Genomic DNA, 17,334 nt, shown 5'->3' on the forward strand with positions numbered 1-17,334 from the left:
CGCTGACCGGGTGCGCTGCGGATAATGTCTCCAGCCGGGATGCGATGCGGGACGCGCCCGCTCGCGGTGCGCATCCCGACCCGCTTACCAGACTCGCTCCCCATCTGTGCTGCCCCGGCGTGCGCGGCCCCGCTCCCTAGGGCGCGCGCGCGCCGGGTCTTTGCAATTTAAAGGGCCGGTGCGCCACTGATTGGCGCATGGGTTTTAATTAGTGTCTTCACCTGTGTACTTCGCTATATTACCTCACTTCCCCTACACTTCCTTGCCGGATCTTGTTGCCATTGTGCCAGTGAATGCGTTCCTTGTGTGTTCCAGACCTCCTTGCCGTTGCCCCTGACTACGATCCTTGCTGCCTGCCCTGACCTTCTGCTACGTCCGACCCTGCTCTTGTCTTATGCCTTGTACCGCGCATATCTCAGCAGTCAGAAAGGTTGAGCCGTTGCCGGTGGATACGAACTGATTGCTACCGCCGCTCCAAGTCCATCCCGCTTTGCGGCGGGCTCTGGTGAAAACCAGTAGCAACTTAGAACCGGTCCACCGACACGGTCCACGCCAATCCCTCTCTGACACAGAGGATCCACCTCCAGCCTGCCGAATACTGACAAAAATTTAGAATTTAGGCCAAAGACATTTCAACATACAACTGGCAGTCCCCATGATGACGGATACAGAAAAAGAAATCAGGAGAAGCAAGAGGAAAAAGTAGCAGCAGAGGGAGGGAGAGCACGGAGACCATTCACACTGCAAACAACCAACACAAAGACAAACAGACAAAAAACTGAGTAAAAAACACAAACAAAAAACTGAGTAAAAAGGCAAACAACTAAACATTCCCACAAACTCTTTGTCTAACACTAACAAGAATAGAAGAAACATCCACTCCCCAACACTAGTGCAGACCTATACCCTAAATACAACTATACAAGTTAAAAGAATGCCAAGCCCAAAGCAAGCACAACTAACAATTAACACAACCCACCCACCACCCAGCTCAGAACTATCAAGAGGGGCCAAGCTCGAAGGATCCTTAAAGGGGTACTCCGGTGGAAAGCTATTTTTTTTAAATCAACTGTTGCCAGAAAGTTAAACAGATTTTTAAATTCAAAAACAAAAAAGAAAGAGTTTGCTCACCTACTCCCATGAACAAACTTACGATCCCCCACTGGTCCAGGTGCTGTCAGGGTGTTGCTGCCGCAAACAAGGTAGACAGAGAAACAGGCTTCACTCACTCAGGAACATGAGATCCTCAGCACTTCTGGATACCAGCATGTGTAAAATACAAAAGCTTTATTTCTTTCTTCAATATAAAAACATGATAGGGGTACAAATTGTGGTAAAAAAAACAGTCCAACGTATTTCGGCAAGCTAAAGGCTTTTTCAAGATCCTCACTGGGAGAAAATATCCAGCTGAATAAATATACCCATTGTAACAGAAACCCCTCCCCATTAGCACATCCCTTCCCAATTTGTAACTTGCCGTAACCCTTCATTTGCTGACTTGTAATGAACACTGCCACTGGCAACAGAACTTCATAGACGTCTTAGTATACTGAAACGCTGGTTACTTGCAGGAATACATAGCCCATAGCTACCTGTGAATACATATAAAATAGAAAACCCACTTGACGTAACCCTTCATTTGCTGACTTGTAATGAACACGGCCACTGGTAACAGAACTTCATAGACGTCTTAGTAAGCTAAACGGCTGGTTACTTGCAGGAATATGTTGCCCATAGCAACCTTTGAATAAATATGAAAAATATAAAACCCACTTGGCGTAACCCTTCATTTGCTGACTTGTAGTAAACACTACCATTGGTAACAGAACTTTATAGACATCTCAGTATACTGAACTGCTAGTTACTTGCAAGAGTACATTGCCCATAGCAACCTTTGAATAAATATTGAACCAACTTGCTGTAACCCTTCATTTGCTGACTGGTAATGAATACTACCAATGGTAACAAAACTACATAGAAGTCTTAATATACTGAACAGTTAGTTACCAGCAGAAGTACGTTGCCAATGGCCACCTTTGAATGCATATTAAACCAACTTACCATGACCCTTCATTTGCTAACTTGTAATTGACACTACCAATGGTAACAGAACTTCATAGACGTTTTAATATGCTGGTAGGAAATTACTTGCAGAAGTATGTTGCCCATAGCAACCTATGACCCAAAAAACCACCTAGCAAGAACCAAACTAATCACATCCATATAGACCACCACTGAAAACATTGTCTTATTTAACAAAAGAGAAGAACAAAAAGGAGTGTATGAGTCAGTAAAACAACATTACATCAGATCTATAATTCATCCCCTCCGGTGCTCGGGTTGCCATTTTCATAATCCAATAGATCTCTCTCTTATGCAATTTGCTAACCCTATCTCCTCCTCTTGGTGATTTCATGACATTTTCAACAGGTGTAACCTTCATATGGGCAACACTGCCTCCGTGTTCATCTCTAAAATGCTTGGACGCATCGGACAGTGCGCGTGTTTGAACACTGCCCACTGACCATGCGCCCGCAGCATGTTCTGAGATTCTACCTTTCAACTTATGGGTTGTGGACCCAATATACTGTTTTCTGCATTCCATACATGAAAAGCATTAAACCACATGGTCTGTTTCGATTGATAAATAAGTTTTAATAGGATAAATACAGTTGTTAGTATCAGAAATGACATGTCCTGATTTCGTCATATACCAGCATAATGTACAGCGAGACCTTCCACGTGGGACACTACCAGTGTATTTTAACCATTTATTGCCCTGATTTGTGTTTAAGGGATTTCTCACGAAATGGCTGGGTAAAATTCTATTACCAATGGTAGTGTTTCTCTTGGCAACACTGCGCCATCCAGATTTTAACCCCTTGCCGCATATGAACGTTTATAAACGTCCAAATGCGGCTCCTGAGGTATGATGCTCGCTCAGCAGGATGCTATAAGCAACCAGGACCCCTGGCTGATGCTGGACATCGCCGATCGGACTGATGTCTGGCATTAACTCTTTTGAAGTGGAGATCAAAGTTAATCGCCGCGTCTAAGGTGAAAGTAAAAGCTTCCCGGCAGCTTAGTGGGGCTGATCGGGACCATCGCGGTAAAATCGCAATGTCCCAATCAGCTAGAACACAACAGGAGGGTCCCTTACCTGCCTCCTGCGTGTCCGATCGGCGATTGATTGCTGAAATCCAGGCTTGAGCAGTCAACCGCCGATAACACTGATCCCTGCCATTGCAATGCAATGGCAGTGATCAGTTAGATGAATCAATGTACTGCATGTTATAGTCCCCTATGGGGGCTATAACATTACAAAGAAAGGGGAAAAAAACCTTTTTAACCCCTTTCCTAATAAAAGATTGAATCACCCCCCTTTTCCCAATAAGAAAAAAAGTTTAACTAAAAATAAATATACGTGGTATCGCTGCGTGTGTAAATGTCAGAACTATAAAATATATTGTTAATTAAACCGCATGGTCAATGGCGTACGTGAAAGAAATTTCAAAGTCCAAAATAGCTTATTTTTTGCTAACTTCTTATACCATAAAAGAAATGAATAAAAAGCGATCAAAAAATCCGATGAAAACAAAAATGGTACCGATAAGAACTTCAGATCACGGCACAAGAAATTCCGCCCCGTACATGGAAAAATTAAAAAGTTATAGAGGTCAGAATAAGACAATTTTAAACGGATACATTTTTCTGCATGTAGTTATGATTTTTTTCAGAAGTAATACAAGATCAAACCTACCGTATATACTCGAGTATAAGCCGACCCGAGTATAAGCCGAGACCCCTAATTTCAACCCAAAATCCCAGGAAATGTTATTGACTCGAGTATAAGCCTAGGGTGGGAAATACATCATCCCCCCCTGTCATCATCCAGACCCGTCATTAACATGCTCATCATCATCATCACCTGTCATCATCCCCTTGTCATCATCCCACACATCCCCCCTTCATCATCCCCTTGTAATCATCCCACACCCCCCCCTTCATCATCCCCTTGTAATCATCCCACACCCCCCCCTTCATCATCCCTTGTCATCATCCCCACCCCCCTTCATCATCCCACACCCCCCCTTCATCATCCTCTTGTTATCATCCCACACCCCCCCCCCCTTCATCATCCCCTTGTCCGAAGCGATTAGAAGAGGCCTCCCCGGTGAAGATAGCAGCCCGGAACCACTATCCCACCGGACGACCTCCTCTCCGGACAGTCCTGCAGCACCGGACCAGCGCCGAGTGGAGGTGAGTACTGTACAGAACTAAAGGGGGGTGAGAGGGGGCTGGATGATGTCGAAGGCCGCAGTGGTCTTCAACCTGCGGACCTCCAGAGGTTTCAAAACTACAACTCCCAGCAAGCCAGGACAGCCGATGGCTGCCCGGGCTTGCTGGGAGTTGTAGTTTTGAAACCTCTGGAGGTCCGCAGGTTGAAGACCACTGCGGGTCGAGAGTTCACTCGAGTATAAGCTGAGGAGGGTGTTGTCATGCTGATTTTTCGTGCTGAAAAACTCGGCTTATACTCGAGTATATACGGTATATAAGTAGGGTATCATTTTAACCGTATGGACCTACAGAATAAAGATAAGGTGTCATTTTTACTGAAAATTTTACTGCATAGAAACAGAAGCCCCCAAAAATTACAAAATGGATTTTTTTCTTCCATTTTGTCGCATAATGATTTTTATTTCCGTTTTGCCATAGATTTTGGGGTAAAATGACTGATGTCATTTACAAAGTAGAATTGGTAGTGCAAAAAATAAGCCATCATGTGGATTTTTAGGTGCAAAATTGAAAGTGTTATTATTTTTAGAAAGTGATGAGGAAAAAAGAAAATGCAAAAACTGAAAAACCCTGCATCCTTAATGGGTTAATATTTCACACAACTGTGAATCTTGTTTCAGAATAGATAAATTATTGTATACAATAATTTTAATCTGTGTGAATTGATTAGAAAATACAGTGGAAAACACCACTGGATTTTTTGACGAACCCTCTGCATGGATTTGTGATATCAAGTGCCTAGTCTTGCCCCCCAGATATAGGTATTGTGATCTGGGTTTTGATCTGGCAATGGCCTCTGCTCTAGAAATTGTACTACGGTGATAACTCCTATTCAGACGTCTTTCTTTAATAATACTGCCCTCCTGATGAAACCATTGTTCTCCAACAGGGAGGTTCTGGATGGTATAATGTTTGTGACTACTGTTAGCATGTAATAAAGAATTACCTGATATGGGTTTCCTATGTAATTTAGGTTCTAACTTGTAAGTTTCCTTATCTGCAAAGAAATGTAATGTGACCATGGCCAGATCAAAACCCAGATCAGAATACCTATATCTGGGGGGGCAAGACTAGGCACTCGACATCACAAATCCATGCAGAGGGTTCGGCAAAAAATCCAGTGGTGCTTTCCAAGATTGTGTGAAATATTCAAATCTGGATGGCGCTGTTTTGCCAAGAGAAACACTACCATTGGTAATAGAATTTTACCCAGCCATTTTGTGAGAAATCCCTTAACCCCTTAAGGACGCTTTTACCAAATATTCTGATTCTGAGTTTTTTTAGTGACATATTCTACTTTATTTTGGTGGTAAATTTTCGGCTTTACTTGCATCCTTTTTTGGTGAAAAATCCCCAAATTTCATGAAAATTTTGAAAAGGTTGCATTTTTCTAACTTTGAAGCTCTCTACTTGTAAGGAAAATGGATATTCCAAATAAATGTTATTTTTATTCACAAATACAATATGTCCACTTTATGTTGGCATCATAAAATGGACATATTTTTGTTTTTTGAAAAAATTAGAGGGCTTCAAAGTATAGCAGCAATTTTCAAAAATTTCATGAAAATTGCTAAATCTGAAAGGACAGATGTCACAGAACTACAACTCCCAGCATGCCTGGGCAGTCTAGGCACGCTGAGAGTTGTAGTTTGGCAACATCTGGAGGGCTACCGTTTGGGCCCCACTGTAACAGTGGTCTCCAAACTGTGACCCTCCAGATGTTTCAAAACTACAACTCCCAGCATGCTGGGAGTTGCAGTTTGGCCTTTCTAGTGGTTGCCACAGTAAAGATGACTTTACATTCACTTTCATTCCCCCCCCCCATGTAGTTTCCCTACCTGAGCCAGGATCCAGCAGTCTCCAGCGACGATCGGGGATCCCCAGGCATCTTCTCCTGCATGTACCGGCCTCCATCTTCTTCCCACGATCCCCTCGACATCCAGAGGTGGGCAGAACGGGGGGTTGCCATGGCAAACCACTGTCCTGCCCTGCCATTGTTAAGAATCAGTTCTGACCAATGGCAGGGGATAGGAGGAGATCGCAGCACTGCGACCTCGTTCCTATCCCACAGGATTATCAGCTCCGATCATCCCTATTTTCCTGGTGATCGGGTCACCAGAGACTGAATTGACATGCGATTTTCTGTGATCGCCGACATGGGGGGGGGGTCTCAGGACCCCCCCCCGGCGATGTGCCGGGATGCCTGCTGAATGATTTCAGCAGGCATTCCGGTCCGGTCCCCAACCGGCTAGCGGCGGGGACCGGAATTCCCAGGGGCGTATGCATACGCCCCACGTCCTTGAGGACTCGGGATGCAGGGCGTATGCATACACCCGGCGTCCTTAAAAGGTTAAACACAAATCAGGGCAAAACTTGGTTAAAATACAATGGTAGTGTCCCATGTGGAAGGTCTCGCTGTCCATTATGCCGGTATATGATGAAATCAGGACATGTCCTTTCTGATACGAACAACTGTATTTATCCTATTAAAAATTTTATATATCAATCAAAACGGACCATGGTATTTACTGCATTTCATGAAATACAGAAAACAGTATATTGGGTCCACAACCCGTAAGTTGAAACGTAGAATCTCAGAACATATTGCGGGCGCACGGTCATTTGGCAGTGTTCACACACGCCCACTGTCTGATGCGTCCAAGCATTTTAGAGATTAACACGGAGGCAGCGTCACCTATATGAAGGTTACACCTATTGAACATGTCATGAAATCACCAAGAGGAGGAGATGGGGTTCGCAAATTGCATACGAGAGAGATCTATTGGATTATGAAGATACCGGAGGGGATGAATTATAGATCTGATGTAATGTTGTTTTACTGACTCATATACTCCTTTTTGTTCTTCTCTTTTGTTAAATAAGACAATGTTTTCAGTGGTTGTCTATATGGATGTGATTAGTTTGATTCTTGCTAGGTGGTTTTTTAGGTCATAGGTTGCTATGGGCAAGTAATTACCTACCAGCATATTAAGACGTCAATGAAGTTCTGTTACCATTGGTAGTGTCTATTACAAGTTAGCAAATGAAGGGTTACGGCAAGTTGGTTTAACCTGTTCAGGACCCAAGACGTATGAATACGTCTTGGGACCCTGGTACTTAAGGACCCAGGATGTATGCATGCGTCCTGAGACATTCCGGTCTCCGCCGGGCAGAGATCGGAACCGGATGCCTGCTGAAATCGTTCAGCAGGCATCCGGGGTAAACGCCGAGGGGGGCCATGTAGGCCCCCCATGTCGGCGATCGCCGCAAATCGCTGCTGAAATCACAACAGCGATCTGCGGCGATACCGGGCTGATCGGGTCTCTGGGACCCGACCGCCCGGTAATTTTGCATGATCCCGGTTGTCACAGCCAGCCAGGACCATGCCGGAGACTAGGAGCGAGGTGGCAATCCTGCCACCTCCTCCTATCCCCTGCGATCCGTCGTTTAGCTAACCGACCAATCGCAGGTGGGGGGCGGTTACTTCCTCCCGCCCTGCCCAGCCCCGGAGAGGACGGGAGGAAGACCGGAGGATGCGGCTGGGGACGGGGGAGTGCTGGGGCCCGGCCCCGGTACTTACCTCGTCCCTGAAGACCCGGATCCCGGCGGCGGCAGCGACAGGTGAGTGGATCTTCAGCCGCAGTCGGGCCCTTTACAGCAATGCACGTCGCCGGAAAGCGACATGCATTGCTGTAATGGGACCCTGTATACTACAACTCCCAGCATGCCCAGACAGCCCTTGGCGTCTGGGCATGCTGGGAGTTGCAGTTTTGCAACATCTGGAGGTCCATAGTTTGGAGACCACTGTGCCCTTCCAGATGTTACAAAACTACACATCCTCAGCATGCCCTTATTGTCCAGGCATGCTGGGAGTTGTAGTTCTGTAACATCTGGCCCTTCAGATGTTGCAGAGCTACAACTCCCAGCATGCCTGGACAGTTTTGGCATACTGGGAGTTGTAGTTTTGCAACATCTGGAAGGGCACAGATTGGGAACCACTGTATTAGTGGTCTGCAAACTGTAGTCCTCCAGATGTTGCAAAACTACAACTCCAAGCATGCTGGGAGTTGTAGTTCGGCAACATCTGGCTCTAAAGATGTTGCCGAATTACTACTTACAGCACGCCTGAGAATGTTTGGGAGTTGTGATTTTGCAACAACTGGAGGCACACTGGTTGGGAAACATTGTCTGTTTCCTAACTCAGTGTTTCCCAACCCGTGTGCCTCCAGCTGTTGCAAAACTATAACTATCAGCATGCACTGATAGACTCTGCATGCTGGGAGTTATAGTTTTGCAACAGCTGGAGATTTCCCCCCTCCGCCCCCCCTGTTGACTGTCCAAGCATGCTGGGAGTTTTGCAACAGCTGGAGGCACCCTGTTTGGGAATCACTGGCGTAGAATACCCCTATGTCCACCCCTATGCAAATCGCTAATTCAGGCCTCAAATGCACATGGCACTCTCACTTCGGAGCCCTGTCGTATTTCAAGGCAACAGTTTAGGGTCACATATGGGTATTGCCGTACTCAGGAGAAATTGCCTAACAAATTTTGGGGGGCTTTTTCTCCTTTCACCCCTTATGAAAAGGTGAAGTTGGGGTCTACACCAGCATGTTAGTGTAAAAATTTTTTTACAAGAGGTAAAAGGGAAAAAAGCCCCCCAAAATTTGTAATGCAGTTTCTCCTGAGTACGGAGATACCCCATATGTGGGCGCAAAGTGCTCTGGGGGCGCACAACAAGGCCCAGAAGGGAGAGTGCACCATGTACATTTGAGGGGATTTGCACAGGGGTGGCTGATTGTTACAGCGGTTTTGACAAACGCAAAAAAAAACAAACCCACATGTGACCCCATTTCGGAAACTACACCCCTCACGGAATGTAATGAGGGGTGCAGTGAGAATTTACACCCCACTGGTGTCTGACAGATCTTTGGAACAATGGGCTGTGCAAATAAAAAATGTTGTACAGCCCACTGTTCCAAAGATCTGACAGACACCAGTGGGTGGTAAATGCTCACTGTACCCCTTGTTATGTTCCTCAAGGGGTCTAGTTTCCAAAATGGTATGCCATGTGGAGGTTGTTTTGCTGTCCTGGCACTATAGGGGCTTCCTAAATGCGACATGCCCCCTGAGCAAAATTTGCTCTCAAAAAGCCAAATATGACTCCTTCTCTTCTAAGCATTGTAGTTCGCCCGTATTGCACTTCAGGTCAACTTATGGGGTACCTCCATACTCAGAAGAGATGGGGTTACAAATTTTGGGGGGGTATTTTCTGCTATTAACCCTTGCATAAATGTGAAATTTGGGGGGGAAACACACATTTTAGTGAAAAACATTATTTATTTATTTTTACATATGCAAAAGTTGTAAAACACCTGTGGGGTATTAAGGCTCACTTATTTCCTTGTTACGTTCCTCAAGGGGTCTAGTTTCCAAAATGGTATGGCATGTGTTTTTTTTGTTTGCTGTTCTGGCACCATAGGGGCTTCCTAAATGCAACATGCCCCCCAAAAACCATTTCTGAAAAACGTACTCTCCAAAATCCCCTTGTCGCTCCTTCGCTTCTGAGCCCTCTACTGCGTCCGCCGAACACTTTACATAGACATATGAGGTATGTGCTTACTCGAGAGAAATTGGGCTACAAATAAAAGTATACATTTTCTCCTTTTACCCCTTGTAAAAATTCAAAAATTGGGTCTACAAGAAAATGCGAGTGTAAAAAATGAAGATTGTGAATTTTCTCCTTCACTTTGCTGTTATTCCTGTGAAACACCTAAAGGGTTAAAACGCTGACTGAATGTCATTTTGAATACTTTTGGGGGAGCAGTCTTTATAATGGGGTCTTTTATGGGGTATTTCTAATATGAAGACCCTTCAAATCCACTTCAAACCTGAACTGGTCCCTGAAAAATAGTGAGTTTGAAAATTTTGTGAAAAATTGGAAAATTGCTGCTGAACTTTGAAAACCTCTGGTGTCTTCCAAAAGTAAAAACACGTCAATTTTGTGATTGAAACATAAAGTAGACATATTGTATATGTGAATAAAAAAAAATTGGAATACCCCTTTTCCTTACAAGTAGAGAGCTTCAAAGTTAGAAAAATGCTAAATTTTCAAATTTTTCATCAAATTTTGGGATTTTTCACCAAGAAAGGATGCAAGGTACCACAAAATTTTACCACTATGTTAAAGTAGAACATGTCACGAAAAAACAATCTCTGAATCAGAATGATAACTAAAAGCATTCCAGAGTTATTAATGTTTAAAGTTACAGTGGTCAGATGTTCAAAAAATAGCCGGGTCCTAAGGTTTAAAATGGCTGGGTCCTTAAGGGGTTAATATGCATTCAAAGGTTGCCATTGGCAATGTACTTGTACTGCTGGTAACTAGCTGTTCATTATATTAAGACATCTATATAGCTTTGTTACCATTGGTAGAATTCTTTACCAGTCAGCAAATGAAGGGTTACAGCAAGTTAGTTCAATATGTATTCAAAGGTTGCTATGGGCAACATACTCCTCTTACAAGTAACTAGCTGTTTATGTATACTAAGACGTCTATGAAGTTCTGTTACCAATGATAGTGTTTACTACAAGTTATAAAACGAAGGGTTACGTCAAGTGGGTTTTATATTTATTCAATGGTTGCTATGGGCAACGTATTCCTGCCAGTAACCAGCCGTTTAGTATACTAAGATGTTACCAGTGGCAGTGTTCATTACAAGTCAGCAAATGAAGGGTTACGTCAAGTGGGTTTTCTATTTTATATGTATTCAAAGGTTGCTATGGGCAATGTATTCCTGCAAGTAACCAGCATTTCAGTATACTAAGACGTCTATGAAGTTCTGTTTATAGTGGCAGTGTTCATTACAAGTCAGCAAATGAAGGGTTACGGCAAGTTCCAAATTGGGGAGGGATGTGTAATGGGGAGGGGTTTCTGTTGAATACCTTGAAAAAGGTGTATATTTATTTGTCTGAAAACCTTGAAAAAGGCTTTTGTTTGCTGAAACGTGTCGGTCTGTTTTTACCCCTATCATGTTTAAATAAAACTTTTGTATTTTACACATGCTGGTGTCCAGAAGTGCTGAGGATCTCATGCTCCTGAGTGAGTGAAGCCTGTTTCTCAGATTTTTTAATTACTTCTATAAAAAATTCCTAATCCTTCCAGTACTTTTATTAGCAGCTTTATACTACAGAGGAAATTCTTTTCTTTTTGGATTTCTTTTCTTTCACGACCACAGTTCTCTCTGCTGACATTTTAGTAACTGTCCAGAGCAGAATATGTTTGCTATGGGGATTTTCTTCTGCTCTGGACAGTTCCTGACATGGACAGAGGTGTCAGCAGTGAGCACTGTGGTCATGACAGAAAAGAATATTGTCTGTAGTATACAGCTGCTAATGAGTACTGAACGGATTACCAGTTTTTTAATAAAAGTAATAAAGTTTTCCACAGGATATATAAACACACCTGTCCGGTTACATCACACGCCAGGGGCCCGAGGAATCGCAACAGCCCGATACAGGACCGTTGCCCCGTGTGATCACCTGAAACCCCCAGCACAAGATCTGGTCCACCTTCCCTGTACTTACAGTTATGTCTACATGCACTGAAAGAAAATAAAGAAGAACCAGTCTACAGCATCCCGAGTGGTGATTGCTCCGTTACTTTCTTCTTTACTGGATTCATATTTTGGCTATTGGTTCTAAGCGTGCAGCACCACCTCAACAGACAGTCTACGTTAAGTGCTTGACAAACTGTGTAAGAAAATAACGCACCTAAGTTATTTTGTTAAAGTAGCAGTGCCAGGAAATTCCCTTTTTTGAGAGTGGACGTGTTATACTGTAAATACGCTTGTAGCATTAATACTGTGTACTCGCTCGTAGCATTTATACTGTACATACGCTAGTAGTATTTATGCTGTACATACGCTCTTGGCGTTTATGCTGTTCGCACGTTCATAGCATTAATACCGCACATATGCTCGTTCAGTATAAAGAGTATTGTTATGTACATGAGTACGTAGTCATATAATTTACTTCATTTGTGCATATAGTTTGTTCTGTGCATACGTTTATCAAGTTTGTCCGGTGCGGACACTCATATAGTTTGTTCGAGACTTACGCACATACATTTTGTTTTGCGCATGCGCGCATATAGTTTTCCTGAGTATAGGTTTGTCAAGTTTGTTTGGTACAGTCGCTCATAGTTTCCATACACATGTGCATGGTTTGTTCGGTACATGTGTGCATGTAGTTTTTCTGGGCATACGTGCAAATAGTTTGTTCTGGGCATTCGCGCATATAGTTAGTTTCTTTGCATTTTCTCACATAGTGCATTCCAAGCGTATGCGCACACAGTTTATTCTGTGCATACATTCACATAGTTCATTTGTGCATACTCACATATAGTTTGTTCAGGTCCATATACTTAGGCATTTCAGTGCATACACTCATATGGTTTGTCCTGTACATATGTTCATCCATTTGGTTTGGTGGCATTTGCACATATAGTTTGTTCTTTGCATATGGTTCGTTCATGCACACGTGCATGTCCATTACTGTCTGCCAGGTACGTACTAAAATCACCTTATGGTGGATAACCCCTTTAAGGCCTTCATGAGATCTGATGCAAGTACAATGAGATTCAGCATTTTGGTGCATATTTGTGTTAGAAGAATTTTGTGCTGAGGAGATAGGTTTCAGATTTATTGTTTTCAGTCGCATCTACGCATACGGTCATATAGTTAGTTATTGTGTGCACATGCTCCTATAATTTGAACTATGCAGACGGTCATATAGTTGTTCTGGGCTCACACTCCTATAATTTATTCTACGCATACGGTCATATAGTTGTTCTGTGCACACGCTCCTATAATTTATTCCACGCATACGGTCATATAGTTGTTCTGTGCACATTGTTACGCCGAGCGCTCCGGGTCCCCGCTCCTCCCCGGAGCGCTCGCTTCACTCTCCCCGCTGCAGCGCTCCGGTCAGATCCACTGACCCGGGGCGCTGCGATTCCGCTGCCAGCCGGGATGCGATTCGCGATGCGGGTAGCGCCCGCTCGCGATGCGCACCCCGGCTCCCGTACCTGACTCGCTCTCCCTCGGTCCTGTCCCGGCGCGCGCGGCCCCGCTCCCTAGGGCGCGCGCGCGCCGGGTCTTTGCGATTTAAAGGGCCACTGCGCCGCTGATTGGCGCAGTGATTCCAATTAGTGTCTTCACCTGTGCACTTCCCTATATCACCTCACTTCCCCTGCACTTCCTTGCCGGATCTTGTTGCCATTGTGCCAGTGAAAGCGTTCCTTGTGTGTTCCTAGCCTGTGTTCCAGACCTCCTGCCGTTGCCCCTGACTACGATCCTTGCTGCCTGCCCCGACCTTCTGCTACGTCCGACCTTGCTTCTGTCTACTCCCTTGTACCGCGCCTATCTTCAGCAGCCAGAGAGGTTGAGCCGTTGCTAGTGGATACGACCTGGTCACTACCGCCGCAGCAAGACCATCCCGCTTTGCGGCGGGCTCTGGTGAAAACCAGTAGTGGCTTAGAACCGATCCACTAGCACGGTCCACGCCAATCCCTCTCTGGCACAGAGGATCCACTACCTGCCAGCCGGCATCGTGACAGTAGATCCGGCCATGGATCCCGCTGAAGTTCCTCTGCCAGTTGTCGCTGACCTTACCACGGTGGTCGCCCAGCAGTCACAACAGATAGCGCAACAAGGCCAACAGCTGTCTCAACTGACCGTTATGCTACAGCAGTTACTACCACAGCTTCAGCAGTCATCTCCTCCACCGGCTCCTGCACCTCCTCCGCAGCGAGTGGCCGCTCCTGGTCTACGCCTATCCTTGCCGGATAAATTTGATGGGGACTCTAAGTTTTGCCGTGGCTTTCTTTCCCAATGTTCCCTGCATCTGGAGATGATGTCGGACCTGTTTCCCACTGAAAGGTCTAAGGTGGCTTTCGTAGTCAGCCTTCTGTCTGGAAAAGCCCTGTCTTGGGCCACACCGCTCTGGGACCGCAATGACCCCGTCACTGCCTCTGTACACTCCTTCTTCTCGGAAATCCGAAGTGTCTTTGAGGAACCTGCCCGAGCCTCTTCTGCTGAGACTGCCCTGTTGAACCTGGTCCAGGGTAATTCTTCCGTTGGCGAGTATGCCGTACAATTCCGTACTCTTGCTTCAGAATTATCCTGGAATAATGAGGCCCTCTGCGCGACCTTTAAAAAAGGCCTATCCAGCAACATTAAAGATGTTCTGGCCGCACGAGAAATTCCTGCTAATCTACATGAACTTATTCACCTAGCCACTCGCATCGACATGCGTTTTTCCGAAAGGCGTCAGGAACTCCGCCAAGATATGGACTCTGTTCGCACGAGGCGTTTCTTCTCCTCGGCTCCTCTCTCCTCTGGTCCCCTGCAATCTGTTCCTGTGCCTCCCGCCGTGGAGGCTATGCAGGTCGACCGGTCTCGCCTGACACCTCAAGAGAGGACACGACGCCGTATGGAGAACCTCTGCCTGTACTGTGCTAGTACCGAACACTTCCTGAGGGATTGTCCTATCCGTCCTCCCCGCCTGGAAAGACGTACGCTGACTCCGCACAAAGGTGAGACAGTCCTTGATGTCTACTCTGCTTCTCCACGTCTTACTGTGCCTGTGCGGATGTCTGCCTCTGCCTTCTCCTTCTCTACTGTGGCCTTCTTGGACTCTGGATCTGCAGGAAATTTTATTTTGGCCTCTCTCGTCAACAAGTTCAACATCCCAGTGACCAGTCTCGCCAGACCCCTTTACATCAATTGTGTAAACAATGAAAGATTGGACTGTACCATACGTTTCCGCACGGAGCCCCTTCTTATGAGCATCGGATCTCATCACGAGAGGATTGAACTTTTGGTCCTCCCCAATTGCACCTCGGAAATTCTCCTTGGACTTCCCTGGCTTCAACTTCATTCCCCAACCCTGGATTGGTCCACTGGGGAGATCAAGAGTTGGGGGTCCTCTTGTTCCAAGAACTGTCTAAAACCGGTTCCCAGTAACCCTTGCCGTAACTCTGTGGTTCCTCCAGTAACCGGTCTCCCTAAGGCCTATATGGACTTCGCGGATGTTTTCTGCAAAAAACAAGCTGAGACTCTACCTCCTCACAGGCCTTATGATTGTCCTATCGACCTCCTCCCGGGCACTACTCCACCCCGGGGCAGAATTTATCCTCTCTCTGCCCCAGAGACTCTTGCCATGTCTGAATACGTCCAGGAGAATCTAAAAAAGGGCTTTATCCGTAAATCCTCCTCTCCTGCCGGAGCCGGATTTTTCTTTGTGTCCAAAAAAGATGGCTCCCTACGTCCTTGCATTGACTACCGCGGTCTTAATAAAATCACGGTTAAGAACCGCTACCCCTTACCCCTCATCTCTGAACTCTTTGATCGCCTCCAAGGTGCCCACATCTTTACTAAATTGGACTTAAGAGGCGCATATAACCTCATCCGCATCAGAGAGGGGGATGAGTGGAAAACGGCATTTAACACCAGAGATGGACACTTTGAGTATCTGGTCATGCCCTTTGGCCTGTGCAACGCCCCTGCCGTCTTCCAAGACTTTGTTAATGAAATTTTTCGTGATCTGTTATACTCCTGTGTTGTTGTATATCTGGACGATATCCTAATTTTTTCTGCCAATCTAGAAGAACACCGCCAGCATGTCCGTATGGTTCTTCAGAGACTTCGTGACAATCAACTCTATGCCAAAATTGAGAAATGTCTGTTTGAATGCCAATCTCTTCCTTTTCTAGGATATTTGGTCTCTGGCCAGGGACTACAGATGGATCCAGACAAACTCTCTGCCGTCTTAGATTGGCCACGCCCCTCCGGACTCCGTGCTATCCAACGCTTTTTGGGGTTCGCCAATTATTACAGGCAATATATTCCACATTTTTCTACCGTTGTGGCTCCTATCGTGGCTTTAACCAAAAAAAATGCTGATCCCAAGTCTTGGCCTCCTCAAGCAGAAGACGCCTTTAAACGACTCAAGTCTGCCTTTTCTTCGGCTCCCGTGCTCTCCAGACCTGACCCTTCCAAACCCTTCCTATTGGAGGTTGATGCCTCCTCAGTGGGAGCTGGAGCTGTTCTTCTACAAAAAAATTCTTCCGGGCATGCTGTCACTTGTGGTTTTTTCTCTAGGACCTTCTCTCCAGCGGAGAGGAACTACTCCATCGGGGATCGAGAGCTTCTAGCCATTAAATTAGCACTTGAGGAATGGAGGCATCTGCTGGAGGGATCAAGTTTTCCTGTTATTATCTACACCGACCACAAGAACCTCTCCTACCTCCAGTCTGCCCAACGGCTGAATCCTCGCCAGGCCCGGTGGTCTCTGTTCTTTGCCCGATTTAATTTTGAGATTCACTTTCGTCCTGCCGATAAGAACATTAGGGCCGATGCTCTCTCTCGTTCCTCGGATGCCTCAGAAGTTGAACTCTCTCCGCAACACATCATTCCACCTGACTGCCTGATCTCCACTTCTCCTGCCTCCATCAGGCAAACTCCTCCAGGAAAGACCTTTGTTTCTCCACGCCGACGCCTCGGAATCCTCAAATGGGGTCACTCCTCCCATCTCGCAGGTCATGCGGGCATCAAGAAATCTGTGCAACTCATCTCCCGCTTCTATTGGTGGCCGACTCTGGAGACGGATGTTGTGGACTTTGTGCGAGCCTGCACTATCTGTGCCCGGGATAAGACTCCTCGCCAGAAGCCCGCTGGTTTTCTTCATCCCCTGCCTGTCCCCGAACAGCCTTGGTCTCTGATTGGTATGGATTTTATTACTGATTTACCCCCTTCCCGTGGCAACACTGTTATTTGGGTGGTCGTTGATCGATTCTCCAAAATGGCACATTTCATCCCTCTTCCTGGTCTTCCTTCTGCGCCTCAGTTGGCTAAACAATTTTTTGTACACATTTTTCGTCTTCACGGGTTGCCTACGCAGATTGTCTCGGATAGAGGCGTCCAATTCGTGTCTAAATTCTGGAGGGCTCTCTGTAAACAACTCAAGATTAAATTAAAT

General features: G+C 45.7%; 1 protein-coding gene and 1 long non-coding RNA gene across 8 annotated transcripts in view; one reads left to right on the forward strand and one right to left on the reverse strand.

Moving 5' to 3' along the window:
• The window catches only part of LOC130284832 (uncharacterized), an 82,009-nt gene extending 80,638 nt beyond the window's left edge, over positions 1–1,371 (reverse strand). The window contains exon 1 of the long non-coding RNA XR_008847157.1: positions 1,132–1,371. This is a non-coding gene — a long non-coding RNA (uncharacterized LOC130284832). The remainder of the gene's footprint in view (positions 1–1,131) is intronic.
• Positions 1–17,334, forward strand: part of LOC130284828 (glucose-1-phosphate thymidylyltransferase-like) — a 548,309-nt gene that overhangs the window by 260,550 nt on the left and 270,425 nt on the right. The gene's annotated exons all lie outside the window — the stretch shown is intronic.

This window comes from Hyla sarda, chromosome 8 (assembly GCF_029499605.1).
Source record: "Hyla sarda isolate aHylSar1 chromosome 8, aHylSar1.hap1, whole genome shotgun sequence".
Lineage (NCBI taxonomy): Eukaryota > Metazoa > Chordata > Amphibia > Anura > Hylidae > Hyla > Hyla sarda.